This window comes from Eurosta solidaginis, chromosome 1 (assembly GCF_040869045.1).
Source record: "Eurosta solidaginis isolate ZX-2024a chromosome 1, ASM4086904v1, whole genome shotgun sequence".
Lineage (NCBI taxonomy): Eukaryota > Metazoa > Arthropoda > Insecta > Diptera > Tephritidae > Eurosta > Eurosta solidaginis.
This window is the reverse complement of record NC_090319.1, coordinates 25186910-25205498: the sequence shown is the minus strand read 5'-3', so window position 1 is coordinate 25205498 and position 18589 is coordinate 25186910. Positions and strand designations below refer to the sequence as shown.

The window sequence follows — 18589 nt, the reverse complement described above, 5'->3', positions numbered from 1 at the left end:
CCTGTGGCACCCCTTGTTTAATTCTCCTTGGTTTTGATGTTTCGTTTCTAAATTGCACCGATGCCTGCCGACCACCCAGATAATTTGCGGCCCACCTTTTAAGACATGGGGGGAGGGTAGACCCTTCCAGGTCTTGCAGTAACGAGCCATGGTTGACCGTATCAAAAGCTTTTGATAGGTCTAGCGCTACGAGTACTGTTCTATGGTAAGGGTATTGATTTAAACCGCAATTTATCTGGGTGCTAATGGCATTTAGCGCGGTGGTAGTGCTATGGAGTTTTCTGAAGCCATGCTCATGAGGGGCTAGCTGCAAATTTGCTTGGAAATAAGGGAGCAAAATGGCTTCAAGCGTCTTTGCCACTGGCGATAGGAGAGATATCGGACGATACGACTCACCTATGTTAGCTGGTTTCCCAGGCTTTAGTAGCGGGACCACCTTGGCCATTTTCCATTTCTCAGGTATGACAAAGGTGGAAAGAGACAGGTTGAAGACAGGCGCTATATATTTGAAACCCTCTTTCCCTAGGCTTTTAAGCATCGGCATGGCTATGCCGTCTGGGCCCACTGCTTTGGATGGTTTAGCACGACCAATGGCGTCCTCAACCTCTTTAGCGGTGATGGTGATTGGGGACGCGCTGAATTTGTGTTTATGTGCGTCTCTATTGGCTCTTCGTCTATCTTTGTCGAACGTAGGATGCATTATATATTGTCGGCAGAAAGCGCTCGCGCATTTTTTCGCGTCCGACAGCACTTTGTCGCCAAAGGCGATGGAAACTTTGTCTTTGTGCTTGGTCGGATTCGATAGGAACTTTACGGTGGAGCAAAGTTTACCCACACCGGTAGAGAGGTTACAAGCTCTTAGGTGCTCCTCCCATTTCGCCCACTTGTGTTCATCCACAAGCAATCTGATGCGTTGGTTTACATCCCTTATTTGGGGGTCACCTGGATCAAGCTGTCTTATAAGGCCTCCGCCGGGAAGTGGGGCCGGATTTCGGAATTCTCCCGGCGGGAATGAAATGTGCCGAGGCGGATTCAATGACCTTACGGAAGGCACGCTTCCCTTGGCGGGCATCAGTCGGGATAGGGAGGGCAGCAAAGCGGTTGTCTGTAAAGGATTTATATTCTTCCCACTTTCCTTTTTTGAAGTTTATGAAAGTGCGTTTTTCAGTGACGATGAAGTCGGGGGTACGCTCAAGCGAAATAAGTATGGGCAGGTGGTCGGATGCCAATGTTACCATCGGCTGCCAGTTGACGCAGTTTACGAGTTCTGCGCTCACGATTGAGATATCTGGCGAGCTGTGACAGCTTCCTACCATACGTGTGGGGGCGTCTCCGTTTATTGTGCAGAACGTCGTTTCTTCTATTTGATCCGCCAACATCTCACCCCTACTGTCCGCCCGCAAGTTTGAATGCCATAGATCATGATGGGCATTGAAATCGCCTAAGATAATGCGATTGTTGCCAGTGAGTAAGGCCCTTATATTAGGGCGGTATCCACTGGGGCAACAGGTGGCAGGAGGGATGTAGATGTTGATGATTTCTAGGTTTGCAGATAGGCCTTGACGTTATAAGACATTGTCCCTGCGGCCGATGCCAGGATCAAATATATAATATTGCACAGAGTGGTGTATGATAAACGCGAGACCGCCTCCATTTCCGCTCTCGCGGTCTTTCCTGTGGACATTATACCCAGAGCAGGTCTGCAATGCAGATCTTGCTGTGAGTTTAGTCTCTTGAATCGCAGCAATGCGGATGTTTTACCGCTTCATGAAATCGACTATCTCCGTAATCTTCCCAGTTAGTCCATTACAATTTAACTGCAGAATTCTGAAGTGCATAAGGGGAGATGCCGTCACTCTGGGGGTAAGTGACGGGTGACTACGCCTGGGTTGTGGAAGGCCAGGACGCAATTGCTGTTGTGGCCCTGGGACTGAGCGTCCTTGGGCAAGCATTGGGGTACCCGGATGATTTGGGTTTTCGACCTGGCAACATGGCGCGATGAAACCCGTCGGGGGGTTGCCGTCGCGGAGGCCAGAACATCTAGGAAAGTGGCACCACCCAAGGCAGGAGCTGCATTGAGCGGATGTCGCAAACCTATATATTCTGTGCTGGAAGACGGTGCAAACGGAGGTAGGGACTAAGAGTCTGTTTCCCTGACCTGCACGATTGCTGCCGGAAAAGAGGGGGAGAAGCGGGGCAGGGGCTGATGCTCAGCATTGCTACCAACTCTACTACGAAGGTAGTAGTTATGAGTGGTATCAGCTGTTTGAGTTGTAGGCGCCGTGGGGCGGGAGCAGCAGCGGGTACTTGTTGTGGCTTTCTGAGCAGTGGGGCTGCTGGAAGGTAGTGGGGGGGGGGCGATTAGGCGTAGGCTACGGGACGCCCTTGGGCGTGAACAGCAAGGAGCCACAAAAGATTTATAAAAGTTACGTGGACGTCGGGTTTTGGGATCAAGCACAGAACCACCTGTCCGATGCAACCATACCTTGCACGAGACACATTGAACAGATTATGACCGTCCTAAAAAAAGATTCTTTTCCGGCAGATGCAGCAAAACCATTTCTCAGGACCGGGGTCAGGAGACGGACCCGGATTGGATTCGATGCCTTCCCGGAGTAAGAGAATATGGAGCAGTCCTGCTGCAAGGAGCTGCTGGGAGGATGACAATTTGTGGGAGAGACGAAACAAATTAGATGGGGTCACACTTGGTCGGAAAAATCCCGAGTCGCCCCGGTACATAGAACCGACTGCCTTGGGAAGCGACATTCCATACGTCGTATGTAGTTATGTGGTGAAGTTATGCATGTTTGTAAGGCGGTTTCATAGAAACTTGGTTTTATTGCTGTTTTTGTTCTGTTTATAGAACTACAACGAACTAACCAAATGTTGTCTCTTTTATATGAATTAATAGGGGATTTCCCGTATTGCTTTAAATGTATGAACATTTATTTCAAGCAATTTTTAATTTTATAATTTATTTAATAATTTGGGAAAAATTTAAACAACGTGACATCAGGACGGACAAGGCGACAGCTGTTTCGATTATACCTTCTAAATCTCTTCAAAGCCTTTTCTCCCGGGAGGGGGAGTCGAACCCGCACACCTACGATAGTTGAAATGGTTAGAAACGAATTCAGCTACGTCATGCCTTAGTTGTTGTAAAGTTTTTCCCAATTGCCTTTTTTTCGCATATATTATCTTCCACACATTCCATACTTCGTATGTAGTTATGTGTTGAAGTTATGCATGTTTGTAAGGCGGTTTCATAGAGACTTGGTTTTATTGCTGTTTTTGTTCTATTTATAGAACTACAACGAACTAACCAAATGTTGTCTCTTTTATATGAATTAATCGAACCCGCACTCCTACGATAGTTGAAATGGTTAGAAATTATAAAATTAAAAATTGCTTGAAATAAATGTTCATACATTTAAAGCAATACGGGCAATCCCCGATTAATTCATATAAAAAAAAACTGTTTTTTATACAACGTCAAATGGTGTGCCGTCGATTTTGACTACAAAGTGACAACTAAGATGACTAAAAAATGAAAACGACAATTGCCCATTTACCATTAAAATTTCATTTGCTAACATGTTGGCATTTTATTTTCGTTTGCCGACTGGCGTCCCATCATCATATAATGACACAGCGTGTAAAACAACGGCAAATAATGAAATAGGTTGTGAAATAAATGAACACAAAATTTTAGCGTGGATTTTGACCATGAACTTCTTTATCGACTTTGAGTTAGTAATGTGTCAGAATGAAACAGTTTTGACCCCAACTGACCACAGGGTCAGTCAAGCTGCAGTTTTGATGTCAGTCATTTTGACCTAATAAAAACAAGCATTAGATATGTTTGTTTTGATTTGTTTTTCAATGCTTTTAATTGTTTTTGTTTTGTTTTCATTTCAATTTTTTTTTAATGAATTATCGTACTTTTTCGGTTTTTCGAAATTTTCGATATCGAAAAAGTGGGCGTGGTTATAGTCCGATTTCGTTCGCTTTAAATAGCGATCTGAGATGAGCAGCCAGGAACCTACGTACCAAATTTTATCAAGATACCTCAAAGTTTACTCAAGTTATCGTGTTTACGGACGGACGGACATTGCTAAATGAATTTCTTTTTTCACCCAGATCATTTTGATATATAGAAGTCTATATCTATCTCGATTAGTTTATGCCGTTACGGATTACCGTTATGCGAACAAATTAATATACTCTGTGAGCTCTGCTCAGCTGTGTACAAAAACAGTGTAACCAAGTAAGGAAGTCTAAGTTCGTGTTAAACCGAACATTACATAACCAGCTGTACACTTAAAATGCTGTTGTTGTTTGTTTTGTGTGCTTAATAGTGTTACAAGGCTGCGGAATAATACATATACATATGGTTCTATTCTGAACTAATTTTTCTTCGAGCTATGGCTCCCGAAACATAGAAAATTGCTTAATCATAAAAGGGGCGGTGCCTCGCAAATTTTTTTAAATTTGAAGTTTTTCCTATTTATTGTTATAAATCCATTTGGGAAATGAAATACCATTGCTATAAAGGTCTTTTTTGCAAATATATATCTTATTTTATTCGTCCACGAACCTTTTAAAAATCTCTTACATAAAAGTGGGCGTGGTCCTTAATCGATTTTGTTAATTTTTCTTAAAAGCACTCCTTATAGTAAAGCTAGCCTCTTTGTCGAATTTTGTTACGATAGGTTTAACAATTTTTGATTTATGATTAATAATATTTGTTAAATTGATTCTGTCACAAGTGGGCGGTGCCAGGTGTATTATTTACTAAATAATCAGGTTTTTTGTGTTTTCCAAAATGTTATATATATAAAAATTGGGCAGGTTATCTTCCGATTTCGCTCATTTTCAATACCAATCAATTCTGGGGCCAGATATGCTCGTGTACCGAATTTGGTGAAGATATCTCAATATTTACTCAATTTATCGTGTTAACGGACAGGTGAACGGACGGACATGGCTCAATAAAAATTTTTTTCAATTCTGATGATTTTGATATATGGAAGTCTATATCTATCTCGGTTCCTTTATACCTGTACAACCAGCCGTTATCCAATCAAAGTTATAATACCCTGTGTACATGTACAGCTGGGTATAAAAAAACCAGAATTTGACAACAGAAGGAAGACAGCACAAAGCAAGTCGCCCAGCATAAGCAACTCGGTGCATGTCCGCTTTCGTCGTCAGCCCCTATTAATCAAGTAAGGAGTTTCAGCAACAAAAATTATTGTGTCTAAACAGCGTCTAAGTGAAAACGGCAATGGCCCAACGGTGTGTCAATAGTGGCCTTCAAGCTTCATTTGCAAACGTGTTGGTAGTTTATTGGAATTGTTTTCGTTTGCCAAACAAAGGGAAATACATGAACACAAATTTTTAGCGTGGGTTTTGACCCGTACAGCTTTATCGACTTTGAGTCAGTAATTTGGCATGAGAAACCCTTTTGACTCCAATTGAACATCGTGTCAGCTTCAGACAGATTTTGATTGCATTCATTTTGACCTGATGAAGACCAAGATAAAGCCATATACCCTAGCGTGGAAGGGATTCAACGAAGGATACAAAAAAATATGGGATTGTTCGGAAACCTTCACAACATAAGCTTCAAGCCACAGTAATAACACACTCGCAAAGCTTGTAAGATCAATTTAAAAAATGTTTCTTTTGAACTTTACGCAAAGAATTTAATCCATCCAAAATGTTTCACGCACTTAATCTTACTTGCTTATAAAAAAAATAAATATAAGGCGCGATAATCTCCGAAGATATATAAGGCCGAGCTTCTCTTCCAATTTGCGTCGTGCTCCTCTTGATTTTCCCTACAAATTGGCCGGACGGGACCTACATGTTTTATGTCGACACCGAACGGCATCTGCACGGCAGATGGGTTTTCACTGAGAGCTTTTACTTACTTAATTGGCGCTTAACCGTTTAAATGGTTATGGCCGTCCAACAAGGCGCGCCAGTCGCTCCTTCTCTCTGCCAACCGGCACAAATTGGGAGTTCAAATCGTTTTCCACCTGGTCCTTCCAACGGATTGGGGGCCGCCGTCTACCTCTGCTTCCATAGGCGGGTTCCAATAGAAACACTTTCTTGGCCGGAGCGTCATCTTTCATTCGCAAACCATGGCCTAGCCAGCGCAGCCGCTGCGTTTCAATTCGCTGGACTATGTTAATGTCTCCGTATAGCTCGTACAACTCATCGTTAAATCTTCTTCGGTACTCTCCATCGCTAACGCATAGAAGTCCATAAATCTTTCGAAGAACTTTTCTATCGAACACTCCCAGAGCCGCTTCTTCTGATGTTGTCATGGTCCATGCTTCTGAACCATACAGCAGTACGGGAACGATAAGTGACTTGTAGAGTATGATTTTTGTTTGCCGGGAGAGGAATTTACTTTTCAGTTGCCTACCTTGTCCAAAGTAGCATATATTGGCAAGAGTGTTTAGGCCGATGATATCAATGTCATACGCATATGCCAGTAATTGCACGCTTTTATAGAATATTGTTCCAGAGCGGTTAAGCTCTACAGCTAGTATAATTTTCTCCAGCATCAAGTTAAAGAAATCGCACGATAGGGGGTCACCCTGTCTGAAACCTCGTTTAGTTTCGAACGGCTTGACGATGTTGCTCAATTCGTCGTCAAAATGTCATTTTGCATAGCCGTATACGTTTGGCGGGTAAACCAAATTCAGACATAGCGGCATATAGGCAGCTCCTTTTCGTGCTTTTGAATGCGGCTTTAAAATCGACGAAGAGGTGATGTGTGTCGATTCTTTTTTCGCGGGTTTTTTTTCCAAGATTTGACGCATTGTGAAAATCTGGTCGATGGTAGATTTACCAGGCCTGCAGCCGCACTGGTAAGGTCCAATCAGCCGATTCACGGTGAGCTTCACTCTTTTGCACAATACACTTAACAGGACCTTATATGCTATATTAAGAAGGCTGATTCCGCGATAGTTGTTGCAGTTTGTAGTATTCCCCATCTTGTGGACTAGGCAATGAGCACTTAGATTCCAATCGTGGGGCATGCACTCGTCCGCCCATATTTTTCGAAGAAGCTGATGCATGCGCCTTACCAACTCCTCGCCGCCGTATTTGAATAGCTCCGCAGGCAGTCCATCAGCGCCCGCGGACTTGTTGTTTTTCAATATGGTTATTGCTATTCCAACTTCGTCATAATCGGGTGGGGGACATTTATTCCATCATCGTCGATTGCGGGATCGGGTGCGTCATCCCTGTGCGGTAAATCGACGTCTCCATTTAGGAGAGCAGAGAAGTGGTCCCTCCATAATCGAAGTATTTTTTGGACATCAGTTACAAGGTCGCAGTTTTCGTTCTTACAGGAGTTTGCCCCGGTCTTAAAACCTTCCGTCTGTCGCTGAATTTTTTTGTAAAATCTTCGGGCGTTATTGGTGGCTAGCAGCTCAAGATCCTCGCACTCACGCCTTTCTGTCTCTGCTTTTTTCTTCCTGAAAAGGCGTCACGCTTCGCTTTTTAACTCGCGATAGCGTTCACACACACCTCTTGTTGCACTCGCTTTTAACGTAGCCCTGTAGGCAGCGTCTTTTCTTTCGGCTGCAACGCGACATTCTTCGTCATACGAGTTGTTTTTCCGTGGCCGCCGGTAACCAATATTTTCCTCGGCGGCAGTACGAAGTGCTTTGGAGATATGCTCCAACTGCTCCTTCAGGCTGAGTTGAGCTCTCAGAGAGCAGGTGTGGGAGTCGAGTTGCGAAATCATTGGCAGTCTGTTGCGAGTGCAGCCTTTCAACGTGTAGATTTCCTTGTGTTTGTTGTTCCTTGGTTTTAGCCGCGCAGAGGCTGATGCGTATTTTGGCTGCGACGAGATAATGGTCCGAGTCGATGTTAGGTGCTCGGATCGTGCGCACATCTAAAATACTGGAGGCATGCCGTTCGTCTATCACAACGTGATTGATCTGATTGCGAGTATTTCGTTCGGGGGACAGCCATGTAGCTTGATGTATCTTCTTATGCATGAACCTCGTGCTGGATATGACCATTTTTTGAGCACCGCCTCAGCCTCAGACCATTAGGAGAAGTTTCATTGTGTAGGTTGAACTTTCCGACTGTAGGGCATTTTAACCGAAAAGCTTTTCGTAATAGAAATACACAGAAATAAACACTTTTTAAATTTAATGAGACTCGGTTCGGATGTATACATTCTGATAAGATTAAGTAACTTATAACGAAAAAGCTAGTAATATATTGACGGCCTACTTGCTGTACAAGGAAATATTTTTGGGACACCTGTGTCGCATATGCCCGAAATGGTTAAAAATACGGTCATGTTGTTGTTGTAGCGATAAGGTTGCTCCCCGAAGGCTTTGGGGAGGGTTGTCGATGTGATGGTCCTTTGCCGGATATAGATCCGGTACGCTCCAGTAACACAGCACCATTAAGGTGCTATCCCGACCATCTCGGGAACGATTTATGTGGCCATATTAAACCTTCAGGCCATCCCTCCCTCCCCACCCCCAAGTTCCATTGGGAGCCTCGAGCCTCGTCTGTTAGTGAAACAGGATTCGTCGCGGTTAAGTGAGGTTGACTATTGGGTTTTGAGAAGATATATTTTGCGCTGGCAACCTGAAGGGTTGCGCTACACATCCCCTTGAATCTGGTACTTTAACCGCCTCTTACAACAGACCTACCTACCGCGGATATATACTGACCCCCTAACCCGCTGGGGGAAAAATACGGTCATATTGTACACGTATCACTTAACCTATGTGAAGTTAATACCACGATTCAGCTGTACAAATATAGAAACGAACAATGAAGCACAATTAAATTTTCCTTTGAAAAATAATAGAATATACGAACCAATTTCATTTTGCTATAATAAACATAAAAACCTTGAATTTGTTATTTCGGTAGAATAAAAGCTATTTATTTGTTTAACTGATTCAGAATTTGTATTACGCTTGACGCATTAACCATAAAAAATAAAATAGAAAAATAATAATAATTAGTTCTTGGCGCGATTTATCTCCATGAATATTTACGCCGAACCTCTCTTCAAATTTGCGTCTTGCTCCCTTTTGATTTTCCCTACAAATTGGCAGATGGGACATATATGTTTTACACCTTCTTTGCCTACCCTGGCGTTAAAGTCGCCAGGCACGACTTTTATATTATGTCGTGGGCAGCGCTCGTATGTCCCTTCTAATTGTTCATAAAAACCGTCTTTCACCTCCTCATCGTCTTTCTACTCTGTCGGTGCATGGGCGCAGATGAATGATATATTAAAAAACTTTGCTTTAATTCGGATAGCTGCGAGACGTTCCTCCACAGGCGTCAACGCCAGTACTTGGCTACAAAGTCTCTCTCCCACCACGAATCCAACGCCGAAACTCCGCTTATTTGTATGGCCACTCTAATAGATGTCACACTTCTTTATCTTCCTTCTACCTTCCTTCGTCCAACGCATTTCATGATGGCGGTGATGTCAGATTTTGCTTTGATGAGGACATCAACCAGCCGGGCACCTGCGCCAATCCCATTCAGGGAGCGGACGTTCCAGTTGCATGCCCTCAATTCATTGTCCTTCAAACGTTTGCCATGGTCGTCATCAATAGGAGCGTTTCTTTTTATCCGAGGCTTGTTGGTTCTTTACATTGGAGTGTGGTTTGACGTGGCGGGTTCCAAGCCCAGCGCACAACCCACTCAGCGGAGGTGAAAATATTTATGGCACGTTTATATAGATAGCCGCTTGATCCAAGACAGACGCCCGCTTGCAGCCGCACCTCGTTGTGGACAGACGCTGCTGATGAAAGATCCCCTGGGTATCCCTTAAACCGATTATATCAGAGTGGCCTAGCCAGGTTGTCGCCTTCTCACATTAGCTCACCACTAAACGGCTACCCAGAGGATAGTTGGCCGCAGGCGACCGGAAGAAGTGAGCTGCTTGAACCGCATGCAAAAGAACCGCTCTGGCCTTTCTCAGGTGAATGGCGATCAGAAGCTTTCCCCACTTTCGTAGACTTTTACACACGGCTCCACCCACGCACTTTATCATTACTTGTTAATGCATTGTCCCAGTTTTTTCATATCTCGAAACTTTCGATATGGAAAGACAGATGGAAGGCTGTGTATAAGAAGTAAGCGTGATTTCAAATTGTTTCCGCCTATTTTTTTCATAAACAGTTATTGTTGTAAAAACAATACTCTAATCAAATATTGTGAGAATTCGTGGATAATTTGGGAAAGATTTAAAAAACGTCGCATCAGGACGGACAAGGTGGCAGGTTTCGCTATTCTACTTTGTAAATATCTTCAGAGCCTTTTCTCACGGGAGAGTGATTCGAACCCGCACTCCTCCGAAGTCTGAACCGTAACAAGCACATTCAGTAAAGGCTATGTCTTTTTTATTATGCAACGTGTCCCAATTGACTTCCTTGCATAGTTTATTCTTTGCACAGTACACACTTTGTATGTTAGCTTTGGCTCAAGGCTTTTTTTGTTGTTGGTGGTTAAAAGGACTGGTTTCTTTGTTATATTTATAGGAATACAATGAGCTTTTTTATTATTTTATTATCATTAGGCCTCGATGAACTGCAACCTTTATTAAGATCTATTATTTGTGCTTGGCCTCTCAACCTTCTACTGGATGTGGAGGCTTTTAATGCATTTAGGCACTCCATCAATCTTTTTGGTTCATATCGCGAAAGAAATAAGAGACACGCTACCTAGGCGGGAGTTTCTCTGCCTTAACAGAGCTATGTATACGCAGAACCGGCGTTTCATCCTCCAGCTCACAGAAGTGACAGATGTTTTTGTCGGATAAATTTAACTTACTTAGGTGATATCGTAGACTACAGTGTGTCGTAAAGTACGCAGAGTTCATAAGTAATTACCGCTTAGATTAATGAGTGGGCTAATACTCTCGTTGCTGGGGGCATAAACGAATTGGTCTGTCTTTGCCCTGGTCATTCAATCCAGTGTTGTCTGATCTGTTTGGCTTCCCAGTTACTTATGGTTTTCCTAGTATGTGCCTCTGTGAGCCCACAAAAGACAAAGAATTTACCAAAATTGTTTATTGATATTAATTAGGCGAGGATTTACCTCATTGATTTTCAATGTATATGAATAAGAGTGATTTACTAAAAAAGTGGCGGTCCCACACCCATTTTCAAAAATTTTCTAACTTTCGAACTTTGCTCCATTATATCAATTTCATTTGACTGTATATCTTAGTTGAATTCTTTGTTATCAGCAAGCTAGAAAAAACTGTGAAGTGCGCGTGCGCCCAAACACAGTGTAAAAAGTAAGTAAGTAAGTAAGCTGTTTGGCCAATTTTAGTGTATTCACAAAAGATGGTTTGTTCTAAAAAATTGTCCAATTATAGATTAAACCCTTCGTTGGTCACCCTGTGTAGGTGAAAACATAACTGTGAAATGAATATATCTGGTAGGTAGCTATCCTCCAGATAAGATCTAACTTAGCTGGAGATGGTAAAAAGGCCTTTAATGACTACCCCCAAACTGGTGTTAATAGGATGCATATTGGGAGAATAGGTAGCCACACTTGTATCAACAATGCTGATTAATTTTAAAAGTTTAATTAATAAAAGTTTGCGACTATTTCAGAACCACCTAAGACTGAACCAATTAGGAACGCTTTAAAAAGGTATACAATGAACTTGCCTTTTGAACGCGTCTTTAACTAACTCAGTGGCAGGTGGTTTTGAAATAGTCGCAGACTTTGATTAATTTATTTAAATATATATACCTAGCTCGAACATAAGCGCTATTGGTACAAGTGTGAATACTAAATATCCCGCTCTTAATTTTCTGCTGGGTACTCATTTTTATTCTAAAGCTTATTGCTTTTTTTTGATTCAATAGCACACAATTTTTAGTTTGGTTTTCTTAAAGTGCTATGAAAAGGCAATTATAAGCTTCAAAAATAAATTATTTACCTTTAAGAGACACGTGTTGTTTAATTTATCTCATTATCTCATTATCAAATTCGTTATTCATTTATATGTCATCCATCATTAATCCTTTACTCATTCATCATTGTAGTTGAAATTTCCGCTTAAAGGCTTTCTACACCCTTTGTTCCAAAACTAATCGAAATTTTTCAAAATAAAACAACCAGTGTACATTTTTAAATAATTCTTTTTTATTATTCAATATACTCCCCTTTCACTACGATACACTTCTTTGTACGCTCATAAAATTTGTCAAATGAGTCGGAAATATCCCTTTTCAGAACCTTGCCTAGTTCGTCGGTCGTCGCATTTTGAATGCGGTAAATTGAGTTTTATTTATTTGAGTAAAATTTATTTTCAGTTCTGGGCCTGTATTACGTGTTACGATTCGTGATCGAAACTCATTTTTTAAATCACAATAGCTCTTGAAATGTGGATCGGATTAATGGCATATTTGAACTAGCGACAAATAGTACTTGTTAGATCCATTCCTTATTATAATTTTTAAAAAAATTTTGACAGTTGCATACAATTTTGCTTGAGTGAAAATGGTTTTCAGTCACTGATCGTAATACGTATTACGGGCCCTGATTATATTTTTCTTTCACTCTCTAGAATTTTATGTTGGTAAGAAAATTTTTGAAGACTTTTTACATTTTTCTAGGGCCCCGATTTAGGCAACTCGCTATTCTGCCTACTTGTTAATCTAGCCCTGGTGGGCTAGAAACTCGCTCTTGAGATTAACACGGTCTATGAAAGTTCTTGGTTCTTGCAAGGACGCTGAAAAAACGTTCCGCACTAGCTACAATGGCAGATATATTGCTAAAGATACATAAAGCAACACAAATGTTGGGGAAAATTGTATACAGATTTTGAACACAGATGGCATTTAGCACTTCCAATGGCGACAGACCTTAATCAAAATTTGCTTGGTAAATGTGTTTCAAGTGAATTATTTCGCATTCTGAGCTTTAAGAGACGTCCGACTTGTATTTTTCGACAAATTTTGCTGCGCTCGCCCGAACCGTAGTTTCATCTATGTCGTCAAATTGCCACCAACAGAAAAACGTCTCGTTCAAATTTCTCAGTAATGCCGTGGTTACCGAATCAATGATCAACAAGAATGTATTGGATCATCCGTAATCATCTCATTTCCATTATCTTCAAAACGTCTTTTGGGTGTTCTCCTCCGAATGTCTGGAAACTTTGGCGAGATGTTTAATTTGAATAGCAACGGTTTTGCATTCGTTTCAAATTGTTTCCCATTGGTTCCTGATCAACTTCAAATCAGCAGATAAGGCATCTAGATGTCGGACCTTTTCATCTATGGTGGCGTCTCTAGCTTGGAGTACGACGTTTCTTTTATTAATGGTAGTCAGTATTTTGAACCAAATTGAGTACAGCAAGATACATTCGAACTTGTTGATGTACTTGAATGTCGGTAACATCTTAATATGCTTGTGCAGTTAAATTTAGCTTAGGTAATGCGAACGTCACTGCCCGCGCCCTACATCCTATTATACAATCATCGTGGACAGGCTCCACAATTCCTGGTGAATGGAAAGAAGGGGTTATAATCACTATCCCAAAAAAGGCGATCTTAGCCAATGCAAAAACTGGCGCAGCATTACATTGCTTAACACAATCCATAACGTTCTAGCATTCATCATACTTGCAAGAATAACGCCCACGCTCAACGCACAATTGCGTAAAGAACAGAACGGCTTTAGACCAAATCGATATTGCCTGGACCACATCAATACCTTACGAATAACCATAGAATAGACTAATGAATGGAGATCGCCACTATATCTTCTCTTCGCTGACTTTCAACGTGCGTTTGACACAATCTTCCGTGACGCGATATGGAGTGCGCTGCAACACTGTGGCGTCCCAGAGAAAGACATCGACATGATTAAGGCCCTTTACAAATATGCAATGATCAGTGTACGCTTCAAAGGAAAAAACAGCAACAAATTTAGCATAAACTTTTCATAGTAGTGCTGCATGATATCTGGAAGCGCACAAACGCAGAAGCCGCGGATGGGTTACAATGGAGGCTGAATCAGAAACTAAGCGCAAAAACTAAGCTAATGAGACTGCAAACAACGAACACATCTCCTCTCCAACTTGTATCAAATGGCAGCACTACCGTCATTGAGGATGTAGAAGAGTTCTGCTACCTTGGTAGCCAAATTACTAAAGATGGCGGTGCAGAATCGAATGTATTTGCAATGACCTGTAGGGCACAACTGCATTCCATAAGTTAAGCCGAGTATGGCGCTCTCGCATACTGTCGATGAAAACAAAATTGAGGATTTTTAACACCAGCGTGAAATCAGTTATATGGATCCGAAACCTGGCTTGTCTCTGACCATATTAGCCGACGACTGCAAACGTTTATAAACAAGTATCTGCGAATAGTCTGCCGTATCTTTTGGCCAAGAACAATCAGTAACGCCGATACTGTCACTCACAAACAACCCCTCAATCAATACTGAAAGTAAAAAACGTAAGTGGGGTTGGATCGGTCACACTCTCAGCAGAGAAGATGACAACGTTGCCAAAATGGCCTTACAAAGGAACCCACAAGTAAGCCGGCGCAGGGGACGTCATCGACAAACTTGAATGCGTACGATTTTCAATGAGAGCTCTTCCACCGTCACCTGGAATGAAATAAGACGTTTAGCGACTGATTCTAGCCGACCACCTAGTGTCTGAAAGACTGTGAAGAGAGCTCGGTACACTTTGTTTTTTTTTTTTTTTTGAGGATGTCGTTGTGGACTACTGCTGAAAATAGTAAAACATTTTTGTACAACTCCGAAGAAAGTAATTGCAGCCGTCCAACATTCTGCAGCATCAATACCACATAAATTGAGACTGGGGTTGCACAAGGCGAGTAATCAGCATTCGAGCTTTTGTTGAGAATATGACGTTCTGCTCCGTTGTAAGCTAATTTCATGTTGACGCCGTTATCATACCCTTGTGTACAACAATCTTTTAATGGGATTTCATGTTTACCTAGAGTATAGCAAATTAAATCTGCGATTTCCTGACCAGTTTTTTGGTTACAATCCACGAAAGCCAAAAACCGTTCTTGAATTGTAAAATTTGTTGCTTTCGAAATGAAATGGAGGTAGCGCAAAATGAACGTAGTCTGTTCAACGTGACTAGCATCAGGCGTAGCAACAACGATAATAGCAAAATACTTGGCTTCCTTGCGTTGATCTCATATATCGTTAGCTAAATGTGAAAATGTGCTAAGTCACTTTTTTTGAAAAATTGTATTTTAATGCAGTTTTAAAACTGAATTGAAAATACATCGATGACAAGAAAAAAAAAAGTTTAATTTTTAATTTTTACGTGCTGTTTGCAATGATGTGTAAATGTGCTAAGTCGTCAACTGTTCAAAAAAAATGTGCTAAGTCAACCTGTCAATAATATCAATCTGAATTACTAGTCATTTCTTTGTGCGCGCATTTTATTTATTTAATTCATTCAGTCTAAAAGTACATGCTTTGTTGTTGTTGTTGTATTAACGATAAAGACACTCCCCGAAGGCTTTGGGCCGATGTTGATGGTCCTTTGCCGCATATAGATCCCTTACGTTCCGGTAACAAAGCATTATTAAGGTACTAGTCCGACCATCTCGGGAACGATTTATATGACATTAAACCTTCTAGGTCATCCCGTCCTCCCCACCCCCTAGTTCCATGAGGAACTTGGGGTCGCCAGAGCCTCGTCTGTCAATGAAACAGAATTCTCCACGGGTAGGCGCGGTTGGCAATTGGGTTGGAGAAGCTATATATTGCGCTGGGAACCCCTTGAGAGGGTTGCCTACACAGCCCCTTGAAATTGGATTCACCCAATTGAGACATGCCTTTGGTGTTTGATAAATGCTTTGCACTGACCATAATCTACTTCAATTCTTACATGTCGATAACTACATGCTTTGTTACAGACTAGTTAAAAATAGAAAACAATTCAGGCTTAAACTTATATAAGCTGTTATTAAAATTAAGAACAGTACTGAATCGATTTGCTAGACGTATACTCCTAGTTATAGGCTCATTCATAGCATAATTTGTTTTATTAGTTATTTAGATAAATAATCTATTATGCCGAAGATCATATGGAATGAGCAAATTAGATAAATCAGAACAATTCATGCTAATGTTTATTAGATTATAGGATGGGAGGCCGTCTGGCCAGTGAAGCATACGTAAATGTAAAAAATTGTTGAACTCTCTCAATTTTATAGGAGTTATATTCATAGGAAGGATTCCATATTATTGAGCAATATTCAAGCGACTTCTGACCAAGGATATATGAAGTACCTTCAACGTCACAGGCTCCATAAAGTCACTGGTGTTATGTCTGCTGAACCCAAACATTGCAACAAATTTTGAAACAACGAAGTCAATGGTACTAGAAAAAGGGAGTTTGGAGTTAAAAATTAGATTCAAGTCTTTACTCTCTTGACAACGATTAAGACATTTAGTATTTAGTTTGTGGATAAAGTGTGTGGCAGTTGTTTTTTTGGAATAAGACACAACACAGCATTTGTTTGAATTTAAATATAAATTATTGTCTGCGCACCATCCGGCAAAAGAGTCCAGATCAGAACCGTTAGAAATAGTTTGACAAATTATTATTATATATATAAAAAGAAGTTTAGATTTTGATTGTCACTCCATAACTCGAGAACGGATAGAAAGGTTGCCATGAAATTTTTAGGAGAGATAGAGGAAGAAGAGATGATGGTTAGTTGATTTTGAAATCCCAAATCGGTTTAGCCATTCTTGAGTTATAATTTTTTTTTTAGAAAAAATTCAATCTAATATATAAAATTCTTCTGTCACGGCTTTAGAGGCTTAACTCCTCCGAAACGGCCAAACCGATTCTCATGAAATTTTGTGAGCATATTGGGTAGGTCTGAGAATCGGCCAACGTCTACCTCTTTTTTCCCTACGTGCCTAGGGTCTTGAGATCAAAACGTGGACCCGGGTACCCCTAGAATCTGTTTATACAAAATGGATAGCAAATGAAAGCTGCTGATGAGTGCTATAGCACAGGATAATTTTTATACCCCTGGGTGACCAGGGTCTCGAGATATAGGCCAAAACGGGGACCCGGGTACCCCTAGAATGTGTTTATACAATATGGGTATCAAATGAAAGCTGTTGATGAGTGCTATAGTACAGGATAATTTTTATACCCCTGGGTGACCAGGGTCTCGAGATATAGCACAAAACGTGGACCCGGATACACATAGAATGTGTTTTTACATTATGGGTATCAAATTGAAGCTGCTGATGTAAGCTTTAGTACAGAGTAAGTTTTACAGCGCTGGGTGTCTACGGTCTCGAGATATAGGCCAAAACATGGACCTGGATACCCCTAGAATGTGTGTGTATTATGGATATCAAATGAAAGCTGTTGCTGAGAGCTTTAAAGTAATTTTCATTGTGATATTCGATTTAGTCGCATCAACCTGGCAAAACTGATAAATATGCATGGGAAGTCAAAATAAAGACATGAACTAATAATACCCACATACCTATTTACACGTCCTATTCGATTTGACTGAAATTTGGTATATAAATTTGCCTAGGCCCCGCCTTGCATCATATTCCTCTTGTCCTGCAACTGGAGTTTTACGAATTAAGAAATGTTGAGTTCGATTTGCTACCGGATAATTACTGTTTCAAAAATTGCAACTTTAATGCCATTAGCGATAGAATCAATTTGCATGATTGGGATACCTTTTTTCCTGGGAAAAGTGTAAATGAATGCTTTGATCTTTTCAAAGTTAAAGTCAATGAAATTTGCTCCACTTTAATTTCTCGAGTGGAAAGGAAATGTTACAAAATACCTTGGTATACAAGAAAGTTGAAAAGACTTAAAAATTTAAGGAATACATTTTTTAAAAGGTATAAATTATCTAAAATGCGTCTTCATAAGGATAAATATTTATTATACTCAAGTAAGTTCAAATATTTGAGTAAGAAACTTCATAAAGAGTATGTTGCTAAATTTGAAAGGGATATTAAGTTAAACCCTAAATCTTTTTGGCGTTACGTTAAGGCTAAAAAGTCGTGTGCAAGTATCCCATCTCAAGTTTCTTATAATGGAAACTCTGCGTTTTCCCTCGGCGAAGCTGTCAACCTCTTTGCTGATTTTTTCGGGGCGAATTTTGAGACTGGGACGTTTCTCACCGAGGAACTAGATACGGAAAATGACACCCCTATTAATTTTGGTCAATTGTCCCTGACTCTTGAAGATGTCATTTGTGGCATCTCGGTGATCAAGTCGTCAGTGCAAATGGATGTAGATGGTTTCTGTTCTTTTTTGTTTAAAAATATTGCAGCAGTTGCGTATCCAATCTTATTAATTTTTAATAAATCTCTCAGGAATTGAGACTTCATAAACGCTTGGAAGGTAACGTCTATTACCCCGATATTCAAGAGTGGTAATAAAAGCAATGTTGCCAACTACCGTCATATTTCTAAACGTTCCACTGTCTCGAAATTGTTTGAAATTGTAGTTAAGGATAAAATATTCTTCGCAGTAAAGACCTTGATTTCACCTAATCAGCATGGATTCATG

General features: G+C 40.9%; 1 long non-coding RNA gene across 1 annotated transcript in view; it reads left to right on the top strand.

Moving 5' to 3' along the window:
* LOC137250459 (uncharacterized) overlaps positions 1–15211 on the top strand; it is a 46546-nt gene extending 31335 nt beyond the window's left edge. The window contains exon 3 of the long non-coding RNA XR_010952968.1: positions 12645–15211. This is a non-coding gene — a long non-coding RNA (uncharacterized lncRNA). The remainder of the gene's footprint in view (positions 1–12644) is intronic.
* The last annotated feature ends 3378 nt before the right edge of the window (positions 15212–18589 follow it).